The 23,787-nt window shown below is 36.6% G+C and overlaps 1 pseudogene; it reads right to left on the bottom strand.

Annotated features, from left to right (window-relative positions):
* Positions 1 to 6,068: 6,068 nt before the first annotated feature.
* LOC147822234 (COP9 signalosome complex subunit 2 pseudogene) lies at positions 6,069 to 7,561 on the bottom strand (annotated as a pseudogene).
* Positions 7,562 to 23,787: the final 16,226 nt, after the last annotated feature.

A 23,787-nucleotide genomic window follows, 5' to 3' on the forward strand; every position in this document is an offset into this window, starting at 1 on the left:
CTGCAACAGATTTCTTCTCCAAAGCTGACTTGCCATGTGGAAGGAGTCATTTTCAGAGTAAAATCCCACACCGTGCTTACAGATTACAGTAACTGTGGGCTAAATGGTACACAAAATGGCGAAGAAGAGAGGAAATCACGAATGTCGTGCTTATCTTCCCTTCTTTCTTTTTTCAGTGGCTGTGTACTCAAACACACACACGCACACACACACACTCTAAAGGTTATTTTGAGGACTTTGTGCTGTTCTCCCAAACTTTCCTTAGTTCCATCATAAATCCTTGTGATTATAGTTTTTTTTTAATGAATTTTATTGGCATATTTTAGGTATACAGTATAATGACATTCATCATTGGAAATTTGCACCTTTACATAATCTCTCTTGGTTCCTATTTTTCCCTTTTCACTAAGTGAAATAAATAGAACACACATGTGTAAATACCAAATAGTTTCTCCAGTATGAGAAACTGAAAGTGTAAATAAGAACTAAAAGGTATAATAATTTGAAATAGGAAGAAAAGGGGCAAAGGAGAAGGGGAAGTGGGAGGGGTAGGGGATAGGAAAGAAGGGAATGGAATTAATATGAGAAATGAAAAAAGGGAAACAAAGTCTTTGTAAATAGAGAGGGATGGAGGGATTGAAGGGAGGGCAGGGGAAGGGAGAAAAAATAAGAACCAAGAAAGATTATGTAAAGGTGCATATCTCCAATGATGAATGTCCTTATATTGTACACCTAAAATGTATCAATAAAAGGATATACAAAAAAAGAGTATCACCATTTAGCTGTAAATGCCTCTAATTTCTCATTTTTTAAAGGATGAGTGGTACTTCATTTTATAAAAAGCCCACATTTTCTTTATCCAGTCTCCAGTTGATGGGCAATTAGGCTGTTTCCAAGTTTTGGCTATTACAAATTGTGCTTCTATGAACATGAATATATATCACTGTGGTATGGGGTTTTCTTTAATTCTTTGAGGGAAGATACCCGGGAGGGGAATAGCTAGGTCAAATGAAACTTCCAGTCCTAGTTCTTTGAGGTATCTCCATACTGATTTCCACAGTGCTTGCACCAGTCTACACTCCCACTAGCAATGGAGCATAATTCCTCTTTCCCCACAGCCCCACCAGCATTTGTTATTGGTTGATTTCATGATAGCAGCCATGCTTACTAAAGTGGAATCTCAGTGTTGTTTTCATTTGCATCTCTTGAATGACCAGTGATGGTGAATGTTTTTTCATGTTTCTTTGCTATTTCTATTTCTTTGAGAAATGTCTGTTCATTTCAGATTTCCATTTTTGGATTAGGTCTTTAAATTTGGGAGATCTGATTTTTTTAAAGCTCTTTATAGATTCTAGATAGTAGAGCTTTGAGGAACTACTGGTGAAAATTCTTTCCCACATTGTGGGTTGTCTTTTCACACTGTTGGTGGTTTCTCTTGCTGTGCAGAAGCTTTTTAATAAGAAGACATCCCACTTGTTGATTGTGCTAGTTCATGGGCAACTGAGGTTTTGTTCATAAAATCTTTTCCTATACCAATGTCGTCAAGAGTTCTACCTAACCTCTGTTCCAGCCAGTTCAGGATTTCTGTTTTACTTTTTTCATTTTTTTTTTTTTTTTTTACAGGCACAGAGTCTTGTCATTTTTTTATTGGGTAACAAAAGATCTCCAAATTGAAAAATAAATCCTAATTACTATCATTCTTGTAAAAAAAATTAGCACACTTTTCAGAAATGTAAGAGGAGAAAATACACATAAATTTTATAATATCTTGAACTTTTTATTCTCTACCACAGACATTAATTTTGTCTTTTGTTGTCTTTCAGTTGTCTACAACTTCCAACTTATACTTGTATTTAATACTGCTTAAATCTGCTAAAGACATTAACTGATTGGTTTCCTAAATCTAAGGATTATATAGTTTTAATATAAATATATATCATATTTTTGTAAAATTTTGACAGAATCGAATAAGCATGCTTTGTTTTAAATCCATGCTCCTTACACTGTTTATAAAACCTGATTTAATAATCAAAAATTCTTGATTGTCGCTCTTCAGGTGCAACAGTCTTCCTTCTGAACTGCCACTGACTTTTTGCATAACAAGCAATAAAAAAGCCAAAGAAAATTATGCTAACCTTAGTTTTTGCCTTTGACACTGTAAAATACTGCAAACTTGTTTCAAAATGAAATACATCTGAAACTCAGTACATTCAGAGGAGCTGAGCCCCTGAGAGGCAGACATCTCGGAAGGTGTTCATGCTCAGCTGCTCCACCACTGCACACATCGCCTTTCAGACTCTTGCCGGGCTGCCTTCAAAGCCAGACGCACACTTTCAGCATTGCCTCAACATTAATTTTTGGAAATCTGGCTCCAAATAGCAATTAAAAACAAATGTGGCCATGCTGTTTTTAGAAAATGAGCTATAATCAAAGAGTTACAAGTATGTTTTTCTTAAATTAATTTTGAATGCAATTCTACAAGAGCAAACCCAGGAGGTTTTGGGCAATGGTAGATTGCTGGCCCTGATACAACCTTCCAGCACGATCGCTATGCAGGGTAACATTCATTTAGCTATGTTCTGGCATATTTGTTTAAAGTGACATTCTGAGATTGAAACTATACTTTTTAGCCTGTCGTCGTTGTCGCCGCTGCTACTGGGGCTGGTGGCGGTCTGAGAATAGGGCGGCGGCGGGAGCGCAGGAGCAGGACGAAGGAGGAGAGCGAGGAGCGAGCGGAGCGCGCTCTTTCTCCCTCCTGAGGTGCCGGAGCAGCCTAGGCCCCGCAGTCGCCTCCGCCAGCCCGCCGGCCTGCCGGACAAAGCGAGAGACCGCGCTGGAGCCATAGCTTTGTCCGCCGGCAGCCGCCACCAGCCCAGCCAGAGCTGCGCCATCCCTACCCGCACCGTGCCCATCAGCAACACCGCGCAGGAGCAGCTACCTCATGACTATTGCACCACACCCGGGGGAACGCTTTTCAGGCCAGGAGGAGCTCGAATCATTTATGATAGCAAGTTTCTGTTGGATCGTCCCAATTCTCCCATGGCTCAGACCCCACCTTGCTATCTGCCCAATACCCTGGGAGTTACTAGCCCTGGAACCGTAATCGAAGACTCCAAAGTAAAAGTAAACAATTTGAACAACTTGAATTATGACAGGAATCATGCAGTTACAGGGGATGATTTTCAGTTTGAGATTGATATCTGACCACCTGCAAGAATGGGAGAAAAGCAGCAATGCAGATACTCGTGTGGACCTAATGTGGCCAACAGGACCGGCAGTGGAAAGGCAGAAGCAGAACCAGCAATCCCCAGTGCCATGCCCACCTCCCATCTTCCTCGGGTGCCAAATGCTAGGAAGATGAACTGTATCTGGCTTTTTTCTTCTGTTTCCTGTCCTCTGCCCAGCTGGACAGATTAGCTTGAAGGCACTGGGGGTGTTTCTATAAGCTAAGCTGTCTGTTAAGGAAAACAGTTAAACTGGCTTCTCTGGTCCTGTCTCTATTGAGAATCGCCCTGTCCCCCTTCAAATGTATCTCAAATCTAAATCACTACCAGCCGCTGCCTGCCTGGAATGTCTGGGGAAGGGATACAGAGGTTTGGCAGGTTCATCATTCATATTCTTGTCTCTCCTCCTTCTATACCACCCATCATTCAGTGCTGGGTTCAGGGTCTTTAAAAGCAGCAGGGGAAAATGATAAACACGAAGGTGCTTTCCCCTTTACTTTGAGGTGTTTGTCCTTGGGGACAGAGCAGTATAATTAATGCGACTGTGGTAGCATTGCTCTGTGACACTGTTTGGAAACCTGTATCCGCTCTTTCCCTTGGGAGGAATGTCTTCTGTCTTTGGTATTGTAGTTTCTCATCCCATTCCTTTACTCTGTATATTTGTGCAGATATTTTTAAACTGCAACAGGAGGGAGCCTTCCATAACCACCTGTTCTTTTTTCTTTTGCCTTCCTCTCTGCCTGCAGCTTGTTGCTGCAGAGTCCTCTCCTTCTGGGAGCTACCCAGGTGATTTTTGTCTGCTTTCAGTGTGTGTCCATATGAAGTAACAGAGGTACTTTGCCTTCCATTTGCTGGGTAAAGCCTGGTCCTAGGTTCTGTCAGATAACACCTAAAAGACTGTCGAGCAACTTGAGGACCCAGTTCCAGTCAATTTTAAAATCCGTTGAACATTGGGATATTTGTTGTCTTGGCTTGTAGTTTCTTACATTTTGAATTTAAAATTAACTTCTAGAAATGTTCTTAGAAAAGAACTATTTTTTGGGTCTGCTTCGTTTGGCTACTGGGATAGATAAGCATGGATTTAAAACTTGTGCTCCTCCCAGCTTTCTTGCCATGCCCATTGTACTCTGAAATCTCCCTTTCCTTTCTTCCCTCCCCCTCCCTTCTTTGCCTTCCCTTTCCTCTGCCAGCCCATTTTTCAGATCTACAGCAAAGATACCTCAAGTGTTGGTATCTGATATCTGTCACTTATCTGGAGTGACATTTTATTTTTAAGATGACTACAGACCTATGTTTAGATATGTTTTCGATACTGTTTTGAACAGGAACTTTTTAACTTAACATCTTCCAGCGTTAGGAAGGTAAGAAATTTCCATGACCAAGTCCGCCGTTTAATGTCATTGCCCTTTGTGTCCCTCCCCAATTTCTTCTCAGCTCTTTTCCTTCCCTGAAAGTTTTGAGTGTGTGTTTTTAGAGTTTGTAGTGGGTAGTTTGTAAAACTGGACCATTCTACCTTGCTGTGGGTTGTTCAGGAAAGCCTCATTCTTATCCTTTTGTTCCTCCTTTTCCTTATCACCACCCCACTCTCCTGGTACTGCTGACTGGCACTCCAGGAGTGGCTCCCCTACAGGAAGAAAGACACCGTCCCCTGGGGGAAGACAAGTGGAGTAACCACTGGTGTCCTGGGAATTTCTGGTTGGATTCCTAAGAGATCCAGGGTGAGAGTAACAGGCCCATTGGCTAAATAAAGCAAGCTGTTTTTCTTTGGAGTTATCAGAAGACCATATTTGCAAAGATATTTTAGAAAGAGGGGTGTATGCAGAAATTTTTTCTGTCTTTCGATACAAAACGTGAATAATTCAGAGTGAAAACTTCTTGTGACGGTTGATGTCAAGAATAAGCTGGATATCCAGTGTTTTAGGGGTGCTTTGAGTCTCACAATCAGTAATCAGAAAATATTTTAATGTATTCCTCTTATTTTAAACTTCAATTTTTGCTTTACATAGTCTTGGAATAAAAGAGAAACTATTTTCAAAAGGAATGCCATTCTTAAAAAAGAACTTTATTCCTCTAATGCATCACTGTCAAAGTGTTTTATTAGAAAGCAGTTCTCCTTATCAAGACTACTTTAAAAATCCTGAAAACAACTTTTTTGCTTACGTTTTTAATCATTAACTGAAGATAAAGTAATTTGAAATTTCTAAGATACTAAAATACAAAACAAAGCCCATGTAATAAAAACACATCATGAACCAAACTACAATTTCTGAGGTGCACTGTTTATTTTGCTGCTTGGAACCTAAATGACAGTATGCCACTATAGTTTCTGGGTTTCAGCTAAACCTTTATTACACTGCAGGTACAGAAATATATGGACACATTTCTGGAGAATTGACATTTTGCAAAATGCAGCAAAAATTTTCATTTATACATACGAAAAGGAAGTGTTCAAAACGGTATGTATTTCAAGTTATTGCAGATTATTTGTGAGAGGACTTTTGCAGGTAAAAGATGTTCAAATTTAACAATGGTATGTCAGTATATTTAAAATCACTACAAATTCTCTCTGGTCATGTTGCCCATGACAAATCACTATGATGTTGTATGTTTAGGGCAAGATGTCAATACAGCATAAATCCCGTGGTATTTTTGTTTTCTTCTGGAGATTAAAGCTGTTTTTCTCTGGATAAATGCGGCAGCAAAACACAAACCAGTTGATCAAAGAGCACTTCTGCCATAACTCCAGTTATTTTCAGGACACATCAACCGGCAGTAGTTTTGCCACCCCAGTTCTCTAAGGGTTGCGTCTCTGCAAGTAAGCAGGTCTGCAGGAGCTTGCTCCCCTCAGGCCAGCATGCTGACAACGGCCTGGTTGAGAGAGTTCAGCTGGTGGGTCCACTTATCTAGTGCAGAATACGGTGAACTGCCCCTCTTCTGATGGTCCAGTTCCACGAGCTGGTTGACTTGATCAATTGGGCCGTGGATAGTGTTATCCAATGTGCACTGCACCAACAAGCTTTCCACATGAGCTACATCTATATTTAACACAGAAATAAAAGAAATATGTATTCTTGTGTAAGGCTTAACTTTATGAGCACTTATATTCTGATGTTTCGTAAATTTTCTATGTGTTCTCTTATGAAAGGATCACCCATGATGTTGCTGTGATTTGTTTCCACAATCTTCGAAATCAGTGTTGTCATTATTCTTACAGGCACTTACTAAATTTGTCATTGCTAGAATTTCTGGATTTTTGTATGGGTTAGCCTCCTGTGAGCAAAATGGATTTATCCCCGATTTCATTAGCATGTTTGCTAAGACCATTTTAAACAAGTACTTCGTCTTGAACTTCCTGATTCATCATAATTCTTGAAGCCTTCAAAAAAATACGTGTGCCTTTTCATATTCACCTTCTCTCAAGTGCATCATCTTACAACCACATTCTCTGATGATGCCCATGATCAGCTAGTGTGGGATGGTGTGGACTTGATGTGAAACAACTTCTCATAGAGTGCTTTCATTTTTTTTTCTGTGCTGTGCACATTTGACTTTCCAAGGTCTATATTTCTAATAACTGTGTACCTTTTTCCAGGTCATCTTCTCCATCAGCCAGACTGATGTAACTGGGGTAAAATTTTTTGAAGCTTTACATATTCCTTTCGTTCTAAATATAATTTTCCAAGCTTTGTGCTTGTCTTAAACCACGACCTGTCATTCGTAGAATGTTTCAAAGCTTCCATTGTTGTTTCATAATATTGCTGCAGTAAATCCATCTGTTTAGAAGTGGAGATATAATCAAGAATAGAATTAATGCATTTTTCAGAATAATTTCTCATGAAGGCACTCCGAATATAGATTAAATGTTGTTTATATATATTCACCATTTCTGGAGGGTTTGTCAACTTGAAATTAATTTTTATCATTTGTTTCAGTGCTTTAAATCTCCATTCTCCTTTTTCACCTTCAAGTTCCAAAACCTTTTGGAAGCTGCTTAAAGCCTCTTTCGGATCGTCTTCTTTTAGCACTTTGGAATTATAGTACTGATTTTCCAAATCCACATTTGTCTCAGAGTTACTGTCTTCAGAGTATTCCAGGTCGTAGTCCTTATCATTGCACAAGAAATCATTCTCCATGTCAGATATCTTGGTGGGAGGTGGAGGAGGACTCTGTTTTAATATTTAGGTCTTTAATTCATTTTGATTCTAGTTTAGGGCATGGTGAGAGATATAGGTCTAGTTTTAATCTTTGGCAAGTTGAAACACAATTTTTCCAGCACCATTTAAAAAGGGTATCTTTCCCCTAGTGAGGGTGTTTGGCTCCTTTGTTGAAGATGAGGTGGCTGTGTCTGCAGTTGTTTCTGCATCATCTAATCTTTTCCACTGGTCCTAAGGTCTGTTTCTTTGCCAATACCATGCTTTTTATCACTGTAGTTTTGTAGTATACTTTCAGGTTGGAGGTTTGATACCCCCTGCCATGCCTCTGTTGCCTAGAATTGCTTTTGCTATTTTAGGTCTCTTTTTGTTCCAAATGAACTTTCGTTTGTTTTTTTTTATTTGTTTGGTACTGAGGTTCAAACTCAGGACCTTTAGCTTTCGAGGCAGGTGTGGTGACACTGAGCTAAATCCCTGGCCCACCAAATGAATTTTTGGATTGTTTCCTCAAGGTCTGCTAAGTATGCTGCTGGAATTTTATTTGGGATTGCAGTGATAGTCTATATAGCAGTTTTGGAAGTATGGCCATTTTCACCATGTTGATACTTCCTACCCAGGAGCAGGGGATGTCTTTCCATTTTCTGATATCATCTTCAGTCTCTCTTTTCAGAGTGCTATAGTTTTCAGAGAAGAGGTCATTGATTTCTTTCCTTAGGTTGATTCCTAGGTGTTTTCGTCTTTTGGATGCTATTGTGTTTCAAGTTGGGGGGGTTGATACCCCCTCCCATGTCTCTGTTGCCTAGAATTGCTTTTGCTTCTACAGGTCTCTTATTTCAAATGAATTTCTGGACTGTTTTCTCAAGGTCCATGAAATATGCTAGTGGGATTTCGATTGGAATTGCATTGAATCTATATAGCAGTTTTGGAAGTATGGTCATTTTCCCTATGTTGACTCTTCCAACCCAGGTGCAAGAGATGTCTGTCCATTTTCTGATATCGTCTTTGATCTCTCTTTTCAGACTGGTATAGTTTTCAGAGAAGAGGTCATTGATTTCTTTCGTTAGAATGATTCCTAGGTGTTTCAATATTTTGGATGCTATTGTGAAAGGAATTATTTGCCCTATTTCTCTCTCAGTGAGTCTGTCATTCGTGTAGAGGAAAGCTATTGATTGTTTTGTGTTGACTTTGTATCCAGCTACTCTACTGAATTTGGTTATTAAGTCTAGAAGACTTTTGGTGGAGTTCTTGGAGTCTTCTATATAGAGTATCTTATTGTCTGCAAATATTGACAATTTGACTTCATTTCCTATCTTTATTCTTTTTATTTCTTTCTCTTCTCTAATTGCTGTGGCTGTTTCCAAAACTATGTTGAACAGGAGTGGTGATAGTGGACATCCTGGTCTTGTTCCTGATTTTAGTATGAAGGATTTCAGTTTTTGACCATTTAGTATATTAGCTGTTGGTTTTTCATAGATGGCTTTTATCAGTGTTCCTTATTTTAGTGTGAAGGACTTCAGTTTTAGACCATTAGTATCACATTGGCTGTTGCTTTTTCATGAGGCTTTTATCAGATCAAAATAGAGATCATCTATTCCAATTTTTTTGTAGAGTTATCATAAATGGGTGTTGGATTTTGTCAAATGCTTTTTCTCCATCTCTTGAGATGATCATACGGCTTTTATCCCCGGCTATATTGATATAGTGTGTTACATTTATTGATTTGTGTATGTTGACCCAACCCTGCATCCCTGAGATGAATCTCACTTGGCCAGGGTACACGATCTTCTTGATGATCTTCTGCATTCTATTTGCCAATATCTTAAGGATTTTTGCTTCTATGTGCATTAGTGAGATTGGCCTATATTTCTCTTTTTCGATTGGGTCTTTCTCTGCTTTGGGGTCAAGGTGATGCTTTCTTCTAGGAATGAACTCTGGAGTATTGCTTCCCTTTCAATTTCATTGAAGAGTTTCAACAGTAGTGGCAGCAATTCCTGTCTAAATGTCTTGTAGAATTCAGCAGTGAAGCCATCAGGACCGGGCTTTTTTTTTTCTTCCTTGGTAAGTTTTTAATTACATTTTCAATTTCATTGATATAGGGTTGTTTAGAAATGTTAGGTCTTCGTTCAACTTTGGTAATTCATATGTATCTAGGAATCTGTCCATTTCTTCTGTGATTTCCAACTTTTTGGTGTATGAGTTCTCCAAGTAGGTATTGATGATCCTCTGGATTTCTGCTGGGTCCACTGTAATTTCATCCTTTTCATTCTTAATTGCATGGATTTGGGCCTTTTCTTTCCTTTTTCTGATAAGGTTGGCTAACGGTTTGTCCATTTGTTTTTTTCCAACGAACCAACTCTTCGCTTCACTGATTTTTTTTGTATCATTCTTAGTCTCCATTGCATTGATTTCTGCTCTGATCTATATAGTTTCCTCCCTTGTATGAGATTTGGGATTGTCTTGCTCTTCTTTCTCTAGAATGTTGAGGTTCAGCATCAGGTTGTTTAATTGGGCTCATTCTGTTTTTCTAATATGTGTAGTCACTGCTATGAATTTCCCTTGTAAGACTACTTTTATTGTGTCCCATAGATTCTGATATGTTGTATTGTCATTGTCATTTAATTGAAGGAACTGTCTGATTTCTTCTTTAATTTCCTCTGTGACCCATTGGTTATTCAGAAGTATGTTGTTCAATTTCCACGTGTTTATGAAGTTTTTTGAGTTTCTTTTGCTGTGGATCTCCAATTTCATCTCACTATGGTCTGATAATATACAGAGGATATCTTCAATTCCTTTGCACTTACCTAAATATATTCTATGTGTGAGTATGTGGTCTATTTTGGAGAATGACCCATGTACAGCTGAAGAGAATGTGTATTCTGATTTGGTGGTTTGGAACACTCTGTGAACATCTGTTAATTTCATTTGTCCAAGAGTTTGGTGGAGTTCTAGTATTTCGTTGCTTATTTTTTGTCTACTTGATGTACCTGTGACAGTGTATTGAGGTCCCCCCACTACTATTGTATTGGTGTTTATTTGATTTTTCATGTCCATTAGTATTTATTTTATATAGTTGGGTACACTAGTGTTTGATGCATATATATATGTCATCTCTTTCTCTTGAATTCTTCCCTTTACAAGGATGTAATATCCTTATTTTTCTCTCTTAATCAGTGTTGGTTTGAAATCTACTTCATCTGCAAAGAGGATAGCTACTCCTGTTTTTTCTCAGGTCCCTGTCACATGGAGTATTGTTTTCCACCCTTTAACTTTCAATCTATGAGTTTCTTTTTGAGTTGTGTGTTTCTTGTATGCAGCATATCTTTGGATCTTGCTTCTTGATCCATTCTGCCAGTCTATTTCTTTTGATTTGTGAATTGAGACCTTTGACATTGATGGTTATAAATGATAAGTATTGACTTATCATTGTCATGACTTTCTTTTTGTTGGATTCTCTCTTTAATTTCTTGTCATCTCCAATGGATTCATTCTGCTGGGCTTTCCTGGGGTTGTGATCCTCATTGTGTTTTCCCAAGATATTGTCTAAAATTTTTTGGAGTGCTGGTTTGGCATTCATAAAGTTTTCTTTGTCATGAAAGTATCTTATTTCTCCATCCATTTTGAAAGATAGTTTTGCAGGGTACGTCAATCTGGTTTGGAGGCCGTTGTCCTTTAGGGTTTGAAATACATCACTCCACACTCTTCTTGCCTTGAGGGTTTGCATTGAAAAGTCTGCCTCAGTAATTTGTATGTCAAATTCTGCTTGGGAGGTTTTCTGTCATCACTTCTGTGAACAGTTTTTTAATTTCTGCACTCTCTCTTGTGTCTTCATTGTGATCAGTGTTATGTTTTTCTTCTTTGCATTGTGTTGCAGCTAGTGGATTGATTTCTGGTAGTCTCTTACTATTTTGAAGAAATTTTTGTTTTCCTGGTCACTAATTGCTATGTTTTCTTCTAGATCTGAAATTCTGGCCTCACATTGGCTCATTCTGCTGTGTAGACTTTCAATGGAGTTTTCATGTCCTGGAAATCTGTATTTGTTTTATTCATTCCATTTGTTTCCTATTTTGGGATTCCATCATGTTCCTCAGCTCCTCTGTTTTTATCTATGTCCTCTCCAGATTTGTTATTCATGTCTTGCACTATGGGCACAATCTCTGCTTTTATCTGAGAAATTATTTCTGATTTCATTTTTTCCAAATCTTTCATTGACAGTTCAGGTTGTCCAGGTTGTCATCACATTGTTCCATCTTGTTTCCATTTGGAGTTGCTTTAGGTGATCTGGAAGTCTACTTTTGAGTCATGTTTACATGTCTTCTCATTTCAACTGTGGGCGGTCAGGGCTGTGAGGGATATATGCTGCCCTTGCCTGCCTGACTCACCTCGTCAGTGCTGGGTGAGGTAGTATGGTGGACCAGAAGGTTTACCTCATCTGTGTTGGGGGCAGCTCTGCTTCTCGTCTCTGATGGCTGTGGTACAGCAGCTTGGAAAGTTTACCTCCTCTGTGCTGGGGGCAGCTCTATACTGTGTCTTGAAGTCATACAGAAAAAAAATCAGTTTGCCTTTCAAAACTTACTTTATGATTTATGTATGCTTTTTACTCTTTTGCAGAGTTATGGATGCTTTCAGACTCTAGGTTATCCTCTGGCAATGATAACGAGGGGTGAGTTGACTGATCTGAATTATAAAAGGTATTGTGATCATAAACAATAACAGATTTCTTTAGAGAGTATAAAGTTCTGTAAATAATTTTCTTTTTAAATCTGTTTAAAAATAACTATAGTGGAGAATTTATTATAGACCTTTAATAAGTAGCAAAACTTATAAGTACTCATAAATCTTATGGAGTATCAGAATCCTCAAGTGCATGACTTTCTGAGTAGACCAAGAGAAAGAGAATTCTATTTGGAATGAGAAAAGGTAAGAGTGGATAGGGAATAGAGATGCCCTGAGCAGAAAAGAACAGAGATGATTGAACCTGGGTGTATCTATCCCTCCTGCTCCAGATCTCTGCCATGAAGTGAGGCAGGTGCCTAAACCCAAACTAAACATCATATTGGATGGAACCCCAGTACAGGCTGCGTAAAGAGCAGGGAAGGGTGGGGGATGTAGTTTAGTGGCACTGCGCCTGCCTTGCCAGTTCAAGGTCATTTGTCCTCTGGTACTAAAACAAATAGCAGGGAAAAAGCATCAATGATGGGTGAAGGTAAGGAAGGGTTAGAGGGACTTTAGGAAGCATTAGGACATTATATGGGATTTAGAGGATGGCTTCTTACAAACTGCAAAGAGCTGTTAGATTATGGTTTTATAGTAAAAAGCTGTACTTAAATCTTGCGTCATTACTTTTTTGACAGGACTGTTTGCTACAATCATAAAAGTATTTTTTCTAGGGAATATAATGGATTCCAAATAGCTGATTTACAATGGAAGTTTTTAAGAATCAATGAGTTTATAAGTTGAAAGTTAATTGTAACAATTTGAGAACAATCTGGGAAGTCATTTCCTGTCTTTGCATCTTTTAATCATTTAGAATTATCCCATCTCAATTCAAAACAGCACACTTCAGCGGAATCATCAATGCAACATAAGATATGAATGAACAGAATGAGTGTGTCTATATACATGTAAATGCATGCATATGTACATACATATATATACAACATAGGAAGATGGAGATAAACATTTCCTTTTCATCTCACTCCAAGCAAAACAAATTGTTCTGTTTTTAAAGTGCTAAAGCTTGCTGCATATTAGAAGGCATTTTCAGGAATAAATATTGGTGCTTTAATCCAGGAGATTGGCATTGCATTTGGAGAAAGAGCTGAATTCAATACTTGTCTCCAATTTCTCATAGTCACTTGACACCCAGTAGGTCACTAAACTTCTTGAAACTTTACATTATTCAAATAATACTATCTACAAATCTACTTACTAGGTATTATGTTATGCAAATTAATAATAAAGGTAAAAGTATTACATGTGAAAATGACTTGAAAACTCTAAATCTCTATTTTTAGGTTTTCTGCTAACAATAAAAAATAGCACAACAAAAGTTCTTTATAGAACAATAGGAATTCATAATTTTCAAAGTACATGTGCTCATTTAAAATTAGGAGTTTTAGGGCTGGGGATTTAGCTTAGTGGTTTTGCCACCTGTTGGGCAAATGCAAGGACCCGTGTTCGATCCCGTGTAACAAAAATAAAAAATTAGGTTTGTGCCCTATATTGAAAAGTTCTTTATTTGATACGTCAATTCTTTTTTAGCTTTATGTACAAGTAATTTTCAATTGTCTTGCTTTTCTTTAGCACTTTATAAGCTTCATGTAGTCAAATATATCAGTACTTTTCTTTCTAAGTAGTGCCTTTTATATTACAGTTTGGAAGTTTTTCCCAATCCCGAGAGAATACATACATCTTTTATCTCTTATAGTTTGAATTTATTTTTATACTTAAAGTAGTCCTATTGTTATTGATTTCTATTATTACCTTAATCTAGTGCTCCTTTAAATATCCTTTAGGAAATACTGGTTTAATGATACATTTAATATGGCTCAAGGATGCCACAAGAATGGATGGGTCCACTTTCATCCTTATGAATGTTAATATCCAGTTTTCCCTGTATCATTTATTGAAGAATGTCCTGTCTCCGATGTGTTCTTCATTGAAAATCAGTTGACTATATATGTGTGGATTTGTTCCTGCTCCTAATACAGAGTGTCTTTGATACTATTTATAAATCTTTATAGTATTTGTAGGTATTTTTATTGTGACAAATAAAAGATAAACAGCACATATAGATTCTTGTTCTTGTTAGTGTTTGTCTCCTTTAGTAGTAGAAAATGCTTAGAAAACATATTTATTTCCTGTGTATGAGACTCTGCTAGAGCGGACAAATGGAGGAGGAGAAAATTCTAGACCAAGGAGAAGGTAGCAGCAGACAAGGAACAGTGCAGCCTTCAGCAGAAAAGAATGTAGCAAGCAGTCCTGAAAGTGTTCTCTACTCTCCAGAGCCTGGATACCATGTGAAGCTGGTTGCACAAACCAAAACAGACCCCAGCATTGGATGGAGTCACTCCCTCCAACCTGTGGATTTTTGACCCCGTGTTACTTTTGGGTTACCATAACAAAATACCTTAAATAATCAGCTTAAAGAGAGGAAACATTCATTTTGACTCAGGTTTGATGGTTGCAACCCATAGTCAGTTGGCTATATTACTTTGGGACCTGTGGGTGAAGTATGTCACGGTGCAGAGTGACTAGTAGAGCAAGCTACTCAGCTCACAGCAAACAGAAGCAAAGAGAGGAAGAGATTGGCATTTCACAATCCCTTTTGAGGGTAACCCTTCAATGACCTGACACCTCTGAGTAGGCCCCAACAGTTAAAATTTCTACCTTCCAACTAGCACCAAGTTGAGGACCAAATCTTCAATACAGGGGCCTTTGGGGACATTCCATATGCAAACTATAGCACCCTGTGTAGGAACAGAGAAGACATTTATGATAGAGAAAATAAAGAATCAATAGTTTGGAATTAGGAAATTAGATGAAATAAAAGGGATTTATACCTAGGGACAGCAGTTGAATTTCAAATAAGCCATGAAAGCTTTCATGTTGTGCTTAGATTCAACAGTAATGAACCAATCTTAAATCTTGAGTCATTAAATTTTTTCGCAGTCCTAAGATTGAGCCATACATACATATAGAAAAAGGTAGATGGGGCCGGGGATTTAGCTGAGTGGTTCCGCAAGTAGAAGGATCCGAGTTCGATCCTCTGTACCAAAAAAAAAAAAAAGGTAGAGATTGAGATTTGGGATGTTCATACTCAAGAAGAGTCACGGTAGTACGGAGTATCTTTGATACTTTCTCTAAATCTCCTTGTAGCATCCACAGGCAACTTTCTTTCTTTAGATTATATTGTACAAAAGATAAATTACACTGGGATGCCCTTACCTCAGGTTTGTAGTTTCTTGACCCTATGCAAGAGCAGAGAAGATACCTATAAGTGATGAAAGTAAGGAGCAGATGGAGGGTCCTGAGAATCAAGAAATTACATGAGTTATAAGTAGATTTGTACCTAGAAACTGCAGTTGAATTGGAAATAAATCAAGCCACAAAATGCTGACACTGTCTTTAGGTTTAATTGTGAAAAACTGAACATAAAGATTTAGACATTAAACTTTTCCACAGGTCACATACGCATGAAAAACATTTAAAGATTTATTTCTATAAAAATATACATAAAAACTTTAGCACTGACCCATATAAATTTGTATCAATCTACATTATGCTGGAACTACTTGTGAAATATACATATAACAGTGACTTACAAATAGATATAGGTATCATATATACATGTACATATATATGCATACAAACACAAGCATACAAGAATTCATACACTGACACACATGCACAAAAAGAAAGAGAAAAATTGGGATTTGGGAAATTCACAGCATGACCTACAGAGTATCTGACATTTTAAGTGGTCAGTAAGATGGGATAAGAGGAATGTGTTCCAACAAACTAAAGTTTAATTTAAAATAGATTATACCACAAAAAGTTATATATTAATTCAGATTCATGTGTAAACAACTGTACTTAAAGCTTTATTCATTACATTTTGACAGGACTAAAACACAATAAAGCATAATTTCTAGAGAATATGACCTATTAGATTCTAAATAACTGACTTATATGTGAAGTTTTTAAAGATAGTTTATATATTGAAGTAGCTAACTTGAAGTAAAAAGTCATGTGGTATGTTACCTTTTGATCCTTTAGTGAAGGATCTGAAATCAAAGCAGCAGCCTCACTTGAATTCATGAATGAAAAGTAAGATATAAATAAACACTTGTATAAATATGCGTATATACACGCACACACACAACATATAGAAAGATTGAGATATGTGATAGTCTCTGTAGAAGCATCCATGAGAATATAGAGTTCCAGTGTCCTCTCATGGTAAGATCTGTGTGGAATACTCTGCCTTTTGGTATGAGGTAGAAAAGAGCTAAGACATAGAGGGGATCTTCTTAATCCTAGAATTTATTACAGTTAGTTATAACATATGAAATTCTGTTGGCCAAAAGAGTAGAGAATTCCATTTGGAGCAAGGAGGAGACAACAATGGAGAGGGAGCAGAAGAGGCTTCAGTGGAAAACAATGAAGCTAGGAGTCCTAAAAGTGTTCCTCACCCTCCAGAAATCTGCCACCATAGGAAGAGGCTCATGGGCTGGGGATTTAGCTCAGTGCTTCCGCAGTCTGCCCCGCAAGCGCAAGGGCCTGAGTTTGAGCACCAATACCAAAAAAGAAAAAAGGCTCATGCCCCAAACCTATACCCATCATCAGATAGGATGGAGCTCCTGCTTCATCCTGGAGTTTCTCTATTTGAGAGCAGAGACCTAACTTTGAAACTAAAATTAAGAAGTGGATACTGATTTAAAAATCAGGAATTTAAATGAGGTAAAATTACAATTGAAGCAGAAACTGCTATTTAGAAAACTAAATGCCTAGAAACTGCAGTTGAATCAGAAATTAATTCACTGAATGCATTCCCATTGTGTTTAGGATGAATAGTAAGGAACTGAACTTAACTCTTGGGTCATTAAAGTTTTTATAGATCAATATTCATTATAAACATATAAAGACTCATTTTTATCAACAAATGATGAGTTTACAAATAACTGGTTTATATGTGAAAAAGTATTCCTTATAGAATATTAGCTAATTTGAATCAGAAAATTAAATAAAAGAAATCGTGTGTTTGACACTATGTATTTTTAAATCCTTAAGCACTACCCCATATGAATTCAAATCAGAACCCTGTAATGGAGTTACTAGTAAACTGTAAGATATATATATATATATATATATATATATATAGAGAGAGAGAGAGAGAGAGAGAGAGAGAGAAAATCGAATACATGTTGATAAGTGGAAATGGGGCTGTATATATGCAAATATATATATATATATATATATATATATAGAAAAAGAGGTTGAGATTTGGAAGTTCATAGGCAATACAGAGTATCACTGATATTATTTCAAAATGGTAGCTCTCTAGCATATGTAGGTACCTATCTTTGGGGATCAATTTGGATAAAAGGAACTAGAAAGGTGGGTTCCTGGGCAGTGAAGTTCAATTGCACCAGAGAAATTGCTACATGTTGATTCAGGTTCATTATTAAACAACTGTACTTAAATTTGTGTAATTTCATTTTTTATAGAACTAAAAATTTTTTTTTCCGGTATGAGTGATTGAACTCAGGTCCTTGCCCTTGTGAGGCAGGAGACAGAACCACTGAGCTAAATCCCCGGCCTAGAACTAAAATATGTGTTACAACCCTAGGTAGCATCTCCAGAAAAAATGGTTTATTTGATTCCGGATAACAGATTTAAACAAGAGATTTTTAAAGGTCATCCACTTTATAAGTTGAAGAGTAATTGTAACTTGTTATTTTAACTAAAATTAGTCAGTAAGTACTTTTTAAATTCTTTAGCACCCTCCCATCTAATCAAAAACAAGACGAGTCAATTCACCAATACAATGTAAGATGTAAATTTATATATATATGTGTGTGTGTGTATGCATACATACACAAACATATGTACATACATGCATACACACAAATTTATAGAGACTGATATTTGGGATGTTCACTGTCAGAGTATCTATGAGAATATAACGTTCCTTTCAACTTCCAATGTCTTCTTGGGTAAGCTTCTATATATAATATCTCAGCCTTTTGGACAGAAGTGACAAAAGAAAGAATAAGCCATACATGCAATATTTTTACCACTAGTGTTTGTCACCCTTAGTTGCTACATATGACAGTCTACAGAGTGGAGTAAGGGAGGAGAGCAACTGATCTGGACCAAGGAGGAAGTAGCAGTTGAGGCATGAGTGAAAAGAATATAGCTAACGTCCCTAGAAGTGTCCCTCTCATCCTCAAGTGCTCCACTACCAAGGGAGGCAGGTGCCAAAATCCAATTCTTTCATCCCTTTATGTGGAGCACTGCCTCAGGTCTACTGTTTCTTGACCCTATGTGAGGAAAGAGAAGACATCTGTGATGGTGAAAATAAGGGACCAATAAGGAGACATGAGACTCAGAAATTTAGATGGAGTAAAATATTTATTCCTAGAAGTTGTAGTTGAATATGAAATAATGAAACAAAATTCTTTTCACATTGTAGTTAAATTTAATAGTAAGGAACTGAACTTGAGTCACAGATTAAGCTTTTTCAGTCTAAATATCTTCATTAAAACATACATTCAGTTCTATGGAGAAAGGATACAAGTTTTCAAATAACTAATTACTTGTAACTTAAATGTCAATCGTTTAATTTTACTTAATTTGAACCAAAATGTTGTCAGTCACATGGTGTCTTACTGTGTTCCTTTTTGATCCTTTAGAACTGTCCTGCGTGAGTTGAAATCAGTATCCAATGATGAGCTCACCAGTGCAATGTAAGATATAAATGAATATGTACTATAAAAGCACCATGCATATACACACACAACCTACAGTGAGATTTAGATTTAGATATTCACTCTCAAGAACAACCATGGGAATAAAATTTCTCTGAAGCAGTTTCTGAATTCCTACCATGTCAAGCTTCTCCAAGGAACTTTTTTTGTTTTTGGAATTGAAGTAGAAAAAGGGAGAACAAGTCATAGAGGGCGCCTTCTTACTGCTGGTGTTTATCAACTTTGGTGTCTATGTATGAGACTCTACTAGAGTTGGCCAAGTGAGGTCAGAATCCTATTTGGGACCAAGAAGAGTTAGCAGAAGGCAGGGAGCAGAGCGGCTTTCTGCAGAAAAGAATAAAATCAATAGATCCTAGAACTGTGCTTCCCCCTCCAGAGCACTGGCTCCATGTGAGGCTAGTATCCCAAACCCATAACTGTTTTCATTTGGAGTGAAGGTCCTGTCTCCCGCTTGCATCTTCTTAACCCTATGTGAGAGAAGAATAGAATAGGAAGAGGAGTAGGTGGATATTATCAATACATGCTTCTATGCATATATTTGAAATATCACAATGAACCCCATTAAGATGTACAATTCTATGTGATACTAAAAACAGATATAAAATGTTTAATATTGAAATAAATTTGACTATAAAATACTAAAATAGTGTTATTTATTTGGTTTAGGTTCAGGAGTAAAAGAAAACTATACTTAATGTGTCAGTGATTTTTGACATGTTAAAACTTTTAACTTTTCAAGTTGACTTTTCAAAGATCAAAACATTTATGTTAAAGAATAGTTGCAGCTAATCTGAACCAAAAATCAAATCTAGGAAATCATGTGGTGTCTAACTATATATATATGTGTGTGTGTGTGTGTGTGTGTGTGTGTGTGTGTGTATGTGTATATGTGTGTGTTTATGTATTTTAAATCCTTTAGCACTGTCTCATCTGAATTGACAACAGAAACAGGAAGAAGTCCTCATTGAAACGTGAGATCTATATAAATACACACATATGCACACATGCCTACATATGTAAACGTAAATATAGCCAGAGATATGGTTGACAAAGCATGTACAACAGGAAAAAAAGAGATTGAGATGTGACAAGTTCACTCTCAAGAGCATCAGTGACAATACGGACTGACAGTTTCTAGTCTCCTTGCTCTAGTATCTATGGGTATTTTCTACAGGAAAAGATCATAAAAAGAATGCTTCTTATTCCTAATCTGCTGGCCGCCCTTGGTTAGAACAGCCAAAAACCTTAGGAAAGTATGAGGATATCTGTATGACTGGTAAAAGAGAGAATCCTATTTGCAGCAAGGAGGTAGCAGAGGGCAAAGAGAAGTGGAGTCCTCAGCAGAAAAGAATTCAGTTAATATACTCTGAATCTCTTCCTCACCCTCCACAGCTCTGCATCCACTTCAGATACAAATCTCCTATTACCTTTAATGGAGTCCTTTTCTCAGATCTGCAGTTATTTGAACCCTATCTAAAAGGGAGAAAAAGACACCCATGATATCTTTCATGATGAAAATATGGGGTAGTCAAGGGACTTAAGAATCAGAAAATTAGAAAGAGCTAAATTTATGAGTATCTACACAAATTGATTTTTGAAATAGAATAAATTTAATCCAAAGTGCTGGTACCTGTGTTGGTTAGATGCAGTGATAAAGAACTGCACTTTAGGGCAGGGAATTTAGCTCAGTGGTTCCACTGCCTGTCTTACAAGTGCAAGGACCGGAGTTGGATCAGTGGTACCCTCCCCCCAAAAAAGAACTGCACTGCACTTTAATTTTGATTGATCAGGCAGTTTTGTAAAGCACAAGATTATCTCTACATCATATAAAGCTTAATTACATGTGAAAATGATATACCAGGTAATTGATACGTTTTTAGAGTTTGACCAATTTATAAATCATAAACCAATTATATAGACTTCAACCAAAATAAGCAATTATCTGAAGTTACTTGGCTCTTATATGAATATTTAACACTCATTTGAGTAAAATTAGTAGTCTTTGACTTCTTTGATAGACCTTTGATATATCTCATTTTGTAATGCTAATATATGTGTATATTTACATACACATGATATATGAAAGACTGTATATCTGTAAGACTATGAAGAGGCAGAGACAAAGATGAGAGTCAGAGTGAGATAGAGAGCCCAACAGAGAAGAAAAATTTTGAAAAATTTAGTCTGGGAAGTATTCACGGATTCTAAAATTCTTGCTAAAATGTTATATCCTTTATATTCAAAGCATTCATGTATAAATAATTTTTACATCAATGTTCCATATAGCAAAGCTCCAATGATGTTTTTTTGCATTTTTGATAGTTAAAATATATTAGGACAACTCTCCAGTCTTGGTGGTGATGATGAATCTATTGATTTTGAAAAACAATTTGAAATTTGACGGGATGAAGGGAAACACTGACAGAACACTTAGCTTTGGGAAAAGAGAGCTTCCCAAAAGGAAACAAAAAGAAAACTATGGAATGATATAAAAATGTATAGGAGGGAGATACACAATGATTCTAAATTGAATTTACAAGCAAGTATTGTGTTTGAAAAAAATTTCCATCTACTCACAAATAAATGCTTCTGCAGTTTGAAAATTGACAATATCCTTCATAAATAGAAATTTTATTACAAAGTATTTTCACAGAGAAGTACAAGATGCTACTTTTTCCTCAATAGTGGTCCTTTCTCACTTTTCTTCTGATTCCCAGTTTGTAGATTTTTGTCTTTGAACAAATAGGAATGGTAGGAAAAGAAAATATGTTTTGCTGATTAAAAACCCCTTCACACTCATTGGAATTTTATTACTTTTGTTTCTGAGCAATCTTACCGGGCATACTTTCCATTACATGATCCGTCTGAATTTTACATGTACTCACTGTAAAGCCACAATAAATTCTTAAATTCACTTGTACCTGAACTGCAGAACTGAAGAAATATTCAGGAGACTTTTCTGCAGGTCCACTCTTCCATAGTTTGCATCAGTGTTGAAGAGAAATTATCTCCTGCCAAAAAGGAAATTAATGTCACATTGAAATTTTTTGGCATCTAGACAAAAGTTACACGGAAAACAGGCAACTAGCAAATAAAAGCAATTCTTCCAATTACCTTAATGTTTATTTCATCATGTGGCATTAATGAAAAAGTTCACGCTACCATTTTATCAAATTATGTCTGCAAATTAGCTGTTCATTTTTTGTAATGGGATTATCCAAAACTACAGCAAAATTTGGGTAGATTGAGCAATTGCAAGCATTTTCTTCTTTTCATCCTACTCCAAAGAAAATAAAGTATTTTTTAAAGTACAAAAGCTCATTGCAGAGCTATAAGAGGCATCTACAGTATTCCTGGGAAAAACATTGGGTTTTAATTGGAATTGGAGAGACAACCTTAATTCTTGTGTTTTGTTTCTCATATTCACTAGACATCAAACAAGTCACTAAACCTCGTTAGGTTATTCAAACATAAAAATTCAAAATAGAAGTAAAATATATATGTGCAAGGAGCTTTGAAAACTCTAACATTCTATGTTATAGGTTTTCTGTTAAAGGCCAAAAATACAATTTCACTATAGGAAAATAGAAATTCACCATTTTAAAAATACATTTGCTCATTTAAGATTTAGGATACTTATGTCTGTCATTGGATTGGAAAGTTTTTTATTCATTATATTCCTTTTTATTCTTCTGTAGGACCAGTGATTTTATCTTCCATCAGATTATTTCTGTTTTAATATTTAGATGTTTGATCCATTTTGATTTTAGTTTAGAACATGGTGAGAGATCTAAGTCTAGATTCAATCTTCTGCACATGGATAGCAGGTTTTGCCAGTACCGTTTGCTAAAGAGGCTATCTTTCCTCCAGTATATATTTTTGGCTCTTTTGTAAAAAATATCAGATGATTTACTATGCCTGTGGTTGTTTCTGCATCCTTCATCCTGCTCTATTGACCTATATATCTGTGTGTGTGTGTGTGTGTGTGTGTGTGTGTGTTTTAATCACTGTAGCTTTGTGAAATAGCTTGAAATATGAGATTGTGATGCCATCTGGTTTGCTCTTGTTGCCCAGGGTTGCTCTTGCTATTCTGAAAACATTTTTTGGTTCCATGTGAATTTTAGGCTTTTTTCCTCTAGATCTATGAGGAATGTTATTGGCATTTTGATTGGGATTATATTAAATTTATATATCATTTTTGGAAGTATGGCTATTTTGATAATATTGCTTCTGCCTATCCAGGAACAAAGAATATCTCCACATTCTGATATCTTTTTTAATCTCCTTTTACAGAGTATTGTAGTTTTCATTATAGAGGTCTTTCACTTCCTTGGTTAGGTTATTTCCTAAGTGTTTAATTTTCTTGATGCTCTTATGAATGATATTATTTTCCTAATTTTTTTCTTGGTATGTTCACTACTGGCGTACAGGAATGCTATTGATTTTCATGTGATTTTATATATGGCTATGATACTGAATTTGGTTATTAATTCTAGGACTCTTTTGGTGGTTTTTTTCTGTAAAGAATCATACCACCTGCAAATAATAATTTGACTTCTTCCTTTTCCATTTATATTCCTTTTATTTTTCGTAGTTTTATAGGAGTCTTGCTGAGATTTAGAAGTAGATTTGCAAGAGATGTGAGGTGCTAAATTCTCCTTTGTGCCTGAATGATTCTGACAGGCATGGTTTCATATGATCACTTAATCAGGCATGTTCAGTTTTATTCTAATAGATTCTTGCTGCTCAGAGATCCAGTAGACTATGTGGGATCAGGAGGGTTTTGTATGAAGAGAATGACAGCCCCCAAGAATTATTTACTTGTTTTACCATTTAGCCTTCCATGGACATCACTCAGCACTCCAAGCCTGGCAAAAGCGGAAGGTACAGGTAAAGAAGGGAAGATTAGAAGAATTGAAG

This window comes from Heterocephalus glaber, unplaced genomic scaffold (genome assembly GCF_053883595.1).
Source record: "Heterocephalus glaber isolate CG9 unplaced genomic scaffold, H.glaber_assembly_v1.0 deba00001667, whole genome shotgun sequence".
NCBI lineage: Eukaryota > Metazoa > Chordata > Mammalia > Rodentia > Bathyergidae > Heterocephalus > Heterocephalus glaber.